General features: G+C 40.7%; 1 protein-coding gene across 2 annotated transcripts in view; it reads left to right on the top strand.

Moving 5' to 3' along the window:
• The first annotated feature begins 295 nt into the window (after window positions 1-295).
• Window positions 296-8,094, top strand: part of Aass (aminoadipate-semialdehyde synthase) — a 72,138-nt gene continuing 64,339 nt past the window's right edge. The window contains exons 1-2 of one of the 2 annotated variants that reach the window (XM_013352456.2): window positions 296-378; window positions 6,854-6,934. The gene's annotated coding sequence lies outside the window, so the exon portion shown is untranslated. The remainder of the gene's footprint in view (window positions 379-6,853; window positions 6,935-8,094) is intronic. The other variant, XM_005363777.2, reaches the window with a different exon arrangement.

Below are 8,094 nucleotides of genomic sequence, written 5' to 3'. Positions count from 1 at the left end.
TCTGTCTTCGCCTGCTTTCTGCCACAGGCAGTTACAAACCTGGTCAATAACCATCTAGGGAGGTCCTGAGCTAAGCTCTAGGGTCAGAGATCTTTCTGGCAGATGAACCTTAGAGTAGAACAGGGGCAGGGCATGACCTAGTACCTGGCTGCGCCTCCGATTGGCGGAAGAGAAGGTTGTTCCTTCGAGGCTGCTGCTGATTGGCTGCAAGAGGGAAGACTTGTGACGTACTTAAAAGTTGAGCAAACACCTCCTCCTCCTTCTCGCCCCCCGCCCTGCCCCCCAAGCCTTTTTTTTTTTTTCCCTCACGGAAATCTGAGACTTCAGGGTCCAGATTCAGGAGCTCTTGGCGGCGGAGGACTATTCAGAAGCCACAAGGTGAGAAGAGGGCCGGGAGGGCGACGCTGATGCAGGCGTGATCCCTGCCTGCAGGATGCACTTGCAAGCTCCCGGCTCAACCGCGGGACTCCAGCTGTTGGCCGCGACAGAGCTAGGGAGGGGGACAAACTTTAGGCCTCACCGCCCAGCTTTCCTGAAGGGAGGGAGGGCGGTGGGCTCAGCTCCTCCGCGTCCGCCGAATAGGAAGGGGGAGGGGGGCGATGCACTTTTTTTCGGGGGTGGGCGCTGGTGATTGTGGTGCTGTTGCTGGGGACTATGGGTTGATGTTGAAATTAAAGTTGCAGAGTGGATAACTTATTTATTCTTGGACTGAAAACTTCTTTGCCGGTGGTGGCAGATGGAGAGAAGCAAGATTCTTCCTGAGCCCTGGTCCCCATTTGAGTCCGTGGAACTGTGAACTGTGACACGGAAGGAATTTCCCACGTCTAGCTGCAGTTTTAGGGCTGGCCGCTGTGTCTGAGATAGAGGCATGGCGGGGTCAGTCTGTACTCTAATTGAGATAGGCATGAGACAGAAAGTTGGGCAAGTTGGGTTTCTGGTCTTCAAACTCTCGATATCCTTGGGGGGGGGGGAGGGGTGTGTGCTGTGCAGGCCAGGCCAATGCACAAGAAGATGACTCTGTGAACACACACACTTTGTTAACTCTGCCTGGTTGAATGAAGAAAGGGGGAGAAAGGGAGAGAAAGAAGCTGAATAAATGAATTAGTTCCTAAATCAGTAGAGATCTATGTTTCTTGGATATTATGGGTCATGAATTGTGGGAATGTGAGCAATGTGTAGCTGTGACCAGCATCATGAGGCTCGGTACACCACATTGAATGGTCTATGATGTACACAGAGTCTTTCCAGTTCTTTGTACAAAACACAAATGGCATGACATGGTGTGTGCGCGTTTGCATGTTTGTGTGCACACGCGCATGTGTATTTGGCCACCCCACTCTGCTCCATGAAGGTGAGCGGACCTTGGGCTGCATAAACTTGTTGGCTACAAAATCTGATTGTCATTCTGCGAAGTGTCTTAGGAAGACAAAAGTTGAGTTTGCTTATTGGAGGTATTTCCCCAGTCTTCTAGAAAATCATATTTCTTACCACGGTCGCTGTTTTCATTGAATCTAAAGTGTCGTCAAATTAAGGCGCATCCCTATGCCAGAGATGCTAAAATGTGAAAACGTGTCTCAACCTGGTCGAAGCAGAGCTAGAATGTTTTTTTTTTTTTGTTTGTTTTGGTTTGGTTTTTCGAGACAGGGTTTCTCTGTGGTTTTGGAGCCTGTCCTGGAACTAGCTCTTGTAGACCACAGAGCTAGAATGGTAACGGATCTTACATATTCACCTGTGTCTGAAGAGTGGCATTCAGGACAGGTTCTTTCGGTTTGGGTTCTCTTTTCTTCTTCTTGGGAACCATAATTTACTGTAGTGTGACAAAGAGTAAGGGCAAGCAGTGTCTTCTACTAGGGGTGTGACTATGCTCACATTGGAGAAATCAGGAGGCTTTTAAATTATGTTTAAACTTTAGTTCCCCCACCCTGTGTGTTTGTAATGGGGTGGGGAAGATGCGTTGACAATTTAGTTCTTATTTATCTTATTTATCTGTTATACACGCTCTATTGCATAGGTTTTTGCAATGTATACTTAAATTTTCTCATTATTTATTTTAAGATAAATAATTTAAAATTTTACCTGGCTAACAAAATTATAAAACTATATATATTATATTATATAATATATATTTATAAAAATATATATTATAGAGTACTGTTTTAATAGCATGCATATGTTATGTACTGTTTGAATCAGGATAAACATATCATCATCTCAAACATTTGCAATTTCTTTACTAAGAATTCTGTAAAATTCCCTTATAGTTTTCCAAAACAATAGTACATTGGTATCACAGCTATCTAATTGTGCAATAAATTTATTCTTTGTTTTATTTAAAGTTTGAGGTTTTCTGATGTGCCAACCCCTTGGAATACAAAAGGAGTAAATCATATTTCCTACACTGGACCATAAAATTTAGCAAGGCAGCATGAATGTAGGAGAAAACCATTTTGGATTGCACTGCAGTTTAGAACACTGTTTTACATTTCACTGAGTCTAAATCTGTGAGCTAGGGGAGTCAAGTTTTTGTTTGTTTGCTTTGATTTTGAGACAGGCTCCCACTATGTAGTCCTGGCTGTTCTGGAACTCACTAAGGACCAGGCGAGCCTCCAACTCACAGAAGTCCACCTACCTCTGCCTCCAAGTGCTGGGATTAGAGGCATGCACCACCACACCTGACTTTGAGAATCAGATTTTTCTGTTATTGAATGATAGCAGCTGGAGGATTGAGACAATATGAATTTTTTCAGACTAGATAAATTAACAGTAAGAGACCTGTCCACGAAGTCTCTCTGCAGTTTTATTATCTGTATTACTGTTGCTGTGTACCCCCCCCCACGCCTGATAGAAGCAATTTGAGTGGGAAAAAATTTCTTGGCTCGCATTAGAAGAAGGGATGAGGTTCATCATGGAGGAAAGCCATGAGTTTGAGTGTGAGGTTACTGACCACACGTGGTCCATGGTCAAGCTGTAGAAAGAGATGAACACTGGAGCTCAGGTTATCCCCCTGCCTTTTTATTCATCCCGGGATCCCAGTATGTGGGATGACACCACCGACATCGGGGAGGGTCTTCCTTCCTCCCTTAAACCTCTCTGGAGATGCCGTGTCTTCTAGGGCATTCTAAATCTATCAAGTTGACAGGGAAGGTTAATCAACACAGTTCAGGTGGTTTTAAATTTTATTTTTATTTTATGGGTTTTTTTTTTTAACCATTTGGCTAGCGCGTTTATACCAGGTTCAACACGGAAGCATTTGAGCAATGGACTGGGGAAGAGGAAGTGAATATCTGGTGCCAGTGCCTTTGCAGTTCCAGGCTTGGTTCCAACAAGCCTTGGAGTTGGGAGGGATTTGGCTTAGTTAGAACTAAGCCATTGTCAGATGCTCTGTTGACGCTGGAACTGTTGAAGGTCCCAGGAACACTAAGGTCCGGGAAATGGGTAAGAAGGATAGGTATGGAGCCACTGTGTTAGCTTACATATGCTAGGAAGATATGGTATATGGAAACTACCATATACCAAATATTGCATATTATTTTAAAATACTAATGTGTGTAGTGGGGGAAATGGCCCAGCGAATAAAAACACTTGTCTGTTCTTGCAGAGAACTGGAGTTTGGTATCTAGCTTCTATATCAGGCAGCCCATAAATATCTGGAACTGCACTCTAAGGGCTTGGATTTTCTCTTCTGGATTCAGTGGCTGTACTAACACCACACACAGACACACACACACATACACACACACACACACAAAACACAATAAAATAAACCTTAAAAAAATACCAAGTATATTTTAAAAGACATCTGCAGGTTTTGAATGAACTAAAAAGACAAAAACAACTTGCATTTCTTATATATTATCTTATTTCTTCATCTGAGGCCGATGTTAACCCTTTCATGGTCTTTTAATATTTAATCCAGGTATGTATCCGTTTGCTGCAAATAACTTGGCATTGAAAAACCTCTTCTTGTGATTTAGTAATTCAGTCACTGAAATATGGGGAGTAGATTGTTCTAATGATTCAAAATAAGTGGTCCCTAAGACGTGCCTACGTTTCGAGACCAGAGACAGAACATTTGATTTTAATTTCTTCAATTATGAATTTACATTTTTAAGCTTATTCATGTCTCAGTGGAAGTGGTAGAAGTTGAGAGAAGGCAAGATTAGGTCTTTATATTTTGTGATCGTACGTTGACCTACTGCAGTGATTCTCAACCTTTTTAATGCTGCAACCCTTTAATACAGTACCTCATGTGATGATTGCAACAATAAAATACATTTGTTGCAACTTCATCACTGTAATTTTGCTACTTTTATGAATCGTAATGTAAATATCTGATATGGAGGATATCTGATATGTGACCACAAAAGGGTCATGACCCACAGGTTGAGAACTGCTGGTCTAGTGATTACCAAGTTTACAGAGTGTTTTCTCATGAGTAGATGTTATGCAAAGGATTGGGAGAATTTAGAGAGATTTTTTGATACTGGATAAAATAATTAAAAGATCCATAAAAGGTCTAGGGATGTTGCGATATAAAATACTTTCACACTAGCCCAGAGCGGAGTATAACTAAGGTTGATTTATTTGGGGGAAAACTCAGAGAAAGAGTAGAGATCCTCAGTTCTCTGAGTGTGTGGGGAGCTGGAACTGAACACAGTGGTCAAGGGGCTCACACATGCCCCTACATCTGCATTTATAGTACAGGAGACCATGCTCAAACTGGGCCATCATCCAAAAGGCCATTGGCTGAAGGAGTTCCCATACCACCTCCCTCTTTATTCTAAATAAGAGAGTTTCAAGCCCAAAACAAAATGATACACAATAAGAACAAATATCAAGTATAAGAATTAAAATTACAGCCAGCACAAACAACATCAAGCAGAAAGCATATGCTAAATGTTTTAATAGTTATCCTACCCTAAGGAGTCTAAGTCTCATATGAGAAATGGCTTGGTGAAGTCATGAGAGGAAAGTAATTATGACTACCTAGTCTTTAATCCCATCAAAGATCTGAGAAGGGAAATAATACCACTTGAGTAAATAGGAAGTGCAATCAAGCAACTTCCAAAAGGTGTAAGAAATGACAAAAAAAGACACCAAAACCCCAACTACCGGGGCAATCACCCAAAGTCTCATTTGCAATATTGGGGCAACCAACTTTGGCTAAGGCCTAGAGCATCTGACAGACCATTTTTAGAGACAGTAAAATTTTCAAAACCGTCTTATCCTATCTTGGCAAGGTTTGACAGTCTTTTTGCTTGTATACTGCTTGTCCAGTATGGACACCCTGAATTTTGTCACTTGTTGAGGCAGGAGCAGGTTTTTGCCCAAAGGCCAGTTTTGCCAAGAAGAAAACAATCTTCAGTGCCCAACATTCTCTCAGGAATAGATTGGTGCTGCCAGTAGCAATCATGTCTCGCATAAATGGAATCCTGTTATTTAAATGCCATATTCTACAGTTCTTTGAAGTAGTTGTAGATTACCTATCTATGTAGAATGTAATCTCTATGCATCTAAAGAACTTGATTAGACTAACTATAGGTATGACAAACATGGATCACTATTGACTTAATATTTTTTAATACCTATATAGCTTAAAGACTAGGCTTCATATTAAAATATTAAATAATTTTTAAATAACTGTGTGGCAAATAAGGACAATGACCTTAAAATGTAAACAATGTACAAGTATCTTGATTAGAGGTAGGAATGTATAGTGCAATACAATAAATATATCCTAAAAGTGCATCAATATACAAAATATCTTAAGCAGTGGTAGAAACATGCATGCATACAATATGACAAAATAATTTTGTATGGGTGCACAAATATTGTGCACAAAATAGCATATTCAACACAAAAAATACAATTTGAATTTGTATCAATATATAAGAACCTATGCCAATATAAATTGTCTATAAATAATAGCTCACAAGTATTCTCACTATTACTTACTATTATTATTAGTGCGAGCTTACACTAATCTATATATTTTCCCATCCAATCCCCCCTTTTTTCCAAATGAAATCCTTGAGCCTACCCCTAACCCTATACTATTATAACCAACCCCTGAGTACAAACTTTGTTGGGAGAGGGGATATTGTCTTTTAGGATTATGTTTACCATCATGTGGTAATTTACTTGCTGTGCAAATGTGAGGGCCTGAAAAGAGCAGCTAGAGATGCTGTTACATAGCAAGTTCTATAGTTCTGGAGAGTTTTATTGCTATCGGTGCATCTCTGTGCAACTCACAGTGATACTCTGGAGATTGTTAGAGGCACTTTAAGCTCCCAGTGAATCCTATGTTAGTAGGAATGTACCATAGAGCTATTCTCTTTTCTTTTTTTCACAAAGACACAGAGAAGAATACTTTTAAACTTACATTTTTGTATTGGAAATGTTGACCTTCAATGTTTTGGAGGAAAAATTATTAGAATTTCAGGGTGAAGTTATCCCCTTTTAACTCCTTTCTCTCGTCTCACTCTTCTTTGTGTTTCCCTAGCGCTTTCCTCTCCTGCTCTTATATCCTTCTTATGGGCACTCAGTAATGTCAGCTGATTTTGCTAGAATCACTGGGTAAGCCAGAATCATTCCACCTTGTCTAAAAAATAAACATGGCACTCACACTCACTTCCTAATATTTTTGCAAAAGTCACAAAATCCTGGACCAAAAAATCCAGAGTGGCTCTCACAGTCATTGCTGGTAAATGCTTCCTCCTCTCTACACAATTTTGACGTCCCCACTGTTGCATGTTTTCATGGTGCTGGGAAGTGGAATCTGCTTTCATGCTAGGCACATGCTCTTTCTTTGAGCTTCATCCTCTGTCCATTTTCTATTTCTTGATGACCTTAGGTGACCATGAAGCTCTGTGCTGAGAAGAGGTCTCAAAGTTCACCCAGTTACAAGTGACCGGTAATAGCTCCTATAATCTCAGTAAGTTCCTTTTGTACCCCAAACACCGAGAGGTCTAGAATTTACCTTGGCAGGGATTCAGGAAAGACGTTTCAGTCGACAGAGGAATAGGGGTCAAGAGGGGAGCTTTGATAATTGACTGAAGTTGGATGCCAGATTTCTTTTTGAAGCCAGAGCTGGTGAGAGTAGCAGCGTGTCACACCTCATTGTCTAGTGAAATCCCTGGCCTTCGGCAAAGCAGAGAAAATTGCAGGTTTTATCATTGGCCCCTCAGTCTGCCCCAATTGTCAGCTACATTCAGAGGGTCCAGTTGGAGAGTTTGTGTGTGTGGGGGGGGGGGGGGACCGGGAGGGAAGTGGGAGGAGGGGAGGAAGTGAAAATTTTGTTTGGTATTATTTATAAAGTAATAAATAGAAAAAAGATAATTTCAGGTTTTAAGCTTCAGTCTAGGAATTCTGCCTCTGCTCAAATGTGAACGACCCAGTAAAACTATAGTGTCCTAATTCTTTATCTGTGAGGAAGGGACTATTTATTATTATTTTTTTGCAAGAAGGAAATGAGTTAGTATCTGTGAAGGGTGCACCACAGTATGGGGTTTATAATATTTAATCAATGGTAACTATTTCATTTATTTCAAATGTAAGTTACAGCAATTTGATAATTTTGAAATTCATTACAAAAAGTGAATGTGACTTCTTAAGAGAATCCTAGTTTCTGATGATTTTGTCTTCCAGTTTCCTTAGATTGTGTGACTATGCATGGTATGTGTGTCCCCTGCTTCTCCAAGCCCACACTCACCCCAGAAGTGGAGAGGATGTCACTGAGATTGGGAAGGTGACTCTGGTTAATAATCAAGCTTGGAAGCAGGGACACTAACTAATGGGAATGTGTGTACGTGCCTTCATTTAGGGTCCCTAAGGTAAACTCGTAATGTGTTCACCTGTTCAAGAAGCATAGTGTGTGCATGAATGCTTGTGTGTGTGTGCATGCATGTGTGTGTTTGTGTTCATGTTCAAAGGAAACTCTGTATTTAGAGTTGGTATTTAGAAACAAAGAGGTTCACGTGCATGAGACATTGCATGCGATCCTTTGGTTGGGGAATAGTAAGTGTTATGGACTTAGGCTCGAGTTTAATGCATTTTTTGAGTAACAAAATTATATACATAAGCCCCCAAATACAT

This window comes from Microtus ochrogaster, linkage group LG10 (assembly GCF_000317375.1).
Source record: "Microtus ochrogaster isolate Prairie Vole_2 linkage group LG10, MicOch1.0, whole genome shotgun sequence".
Lineage (NCBI taxonomy): Eukaryota > Metazoa > Chordata > Mammalia > Rodentia > Cricetidae > Microtus > Microtus ochrogaster.
This window is presented reverse-complemented; position numbering and strand designations above follow the sequence as displayed.